The sequence below is a fragment of the Eschrichtius robustus genome, chromosome 16 (genome assembly GCF_028021215.1).
Source record: "Eschrichtius robustus isolate mEscRob2 chromosome 16, mEscRob2.pri, whole genome shotgun sequence".
In the NCBI taxonomy this organism is placed as follows: domain Eukaryota; kingdom Metazoa; phylum Chordata; class Mammalia; order Artiodactyla; family Eschrichtiidae; genus Eschrichtius; species Eschrichtius robustus.
In genome coordinates, this window is record NC_090839.1 from 30,951,354 (window position 1) to 30,953,146 (window position 1,793).

Below are 1,793 nucleotides of genomic sequence, written 5' to 3' on the forward strand. Positions count from 1 at the left end.
TGAGTCATTGTCCTGTCTCCTCTGTCCCTGTCTGTGGTGGTCAGTCCACCCATCAGCCCCTGCTGCCCCATGACAGACCCACTGGCTCTCACCTAGCATTTGCTCCACCCAAGGATCATGGGAGTCATGACAGGAGCCCAAGAAAAGCCGCATCCCTTTTTGGCCACTCTGTGCATTGCTCTTTAGCAGGTTCTAGCAGGTTAAAGCATTGCTCCTCTACATGGTGGCCTCCTCCCAGAACCCCAAATAGGGAATGGAGTGATTTCTCCTGCCCTTGAATCATAGCTGAATTCTTGAACTCTTTCTCCAGGCTGAAGTCTGGAACAGAGAGACTAGAGCCCGTGCATTCCATATCCTCTCTCTGCAGCCTCTCCCTCCTTTTCTTCTCCATGATACTCTCAGGCCAAGGCCTAGGTTTTGAAAGCACACTATGGAGGAAATGCTTCAATCGGATAACTATTGTTATGTCAAATGGAGCTAATGGAATTTAGAAAATTATTTCCCTCTCGACAATGCCTTGCTTTGGAGCCTATTGATATGCAGCAAAACTGTTGTGAATGTCCAAAGTTGAAAAAAAAATCCTTTGTTTATGTCCTGGAACAAATCAAATCATCACCAGCACCCCACCAGGAGGGATGAATTGTGGTGCACATGGAGATGTGTTGCTCAGATCCCCCTTCCAGAAGGACTGGCTGCCCAGCTGCAGAGAGCATGTCAGCAGCCAGCCTCCAACTGTCAGCTCCCTCAGGGTCTGCCTTAGCTGAAAAAACCACCCCTTCCAAGGTCAGGCCCTTCCCAAGGCAGCCTATGTGTGGTAACTGGGTCAGGTGGAGGTGTAAAGGCCTGGCTATCCTGGTCTAATGTGGGACACTTTCATGGGCAGTACTCACTCAAAAATTCCCTGCCAGGTTGGCTGAGGCTCCACTGGGCCTGCATCATAGTTTGATTTCTTCCTCTGCCCAGTCTGGCTTCTATCCCTTTCTTTTCCATAATAAATGTTTTGCACCCCAAACTCCATCGCAGTGTCTGATTCCAGAGAAGCCAACCTATGCTATGGATACTTTGGGCTGCATGTAAAGGTCCTTATACATACAATGGAATATTATTCAGCCTTAAAGAGGAAGGAAATTCTGGCACATGCTACAATATGGGTGAATCTTGAGAACATTATGCTAAGTGAAATAAGCCTGTCAGAAATACTGTTTGATTCTACTTATATGAGGTACCTCGAGTGGTCAAATTTATAGACAGAAAGTAGAATGGTGGTTGCCAGGGGTTGGGGAGGAGGAAATGGGGACTTATTATTTTATGAGTACAGAATTTCAACTGGGGAAGTGAAAGTGTTCTGGAGATGGATGACAGTGGTGGTTGTACAACAATATGAATGTACTTAATGCCACTGAGCTGCACACTTAAAATTGGTAAATTTTATGTTATGTATATTTTATCACCATAAAAAATATTGGTTAAAAAAGTCAGCCACAAATCAAAGAATTACACACTACAGGCAAGCTTATGAAATGTAAGGATGGTTAAATATTAGAAAATTTATTAATATAATTCACTGTGCTAGTAACGCAAAGACGAAAAAATATCTGATCATGTCCATAGATGTTGAAAAGGCATTTGAAAAAATGTAACATCAGTTCCTAACATAATTCTTAATTAAGCAGATATTAATTGATTCATCTTAGTATGACAGATAAATTTTTTTTTTTTCTGGCTGTGCCGTACGGCTTGCAGTATCTTAGTTCCCTGACCAGGGACTGAACCCCGGGCCCCAGGCAGTGAAA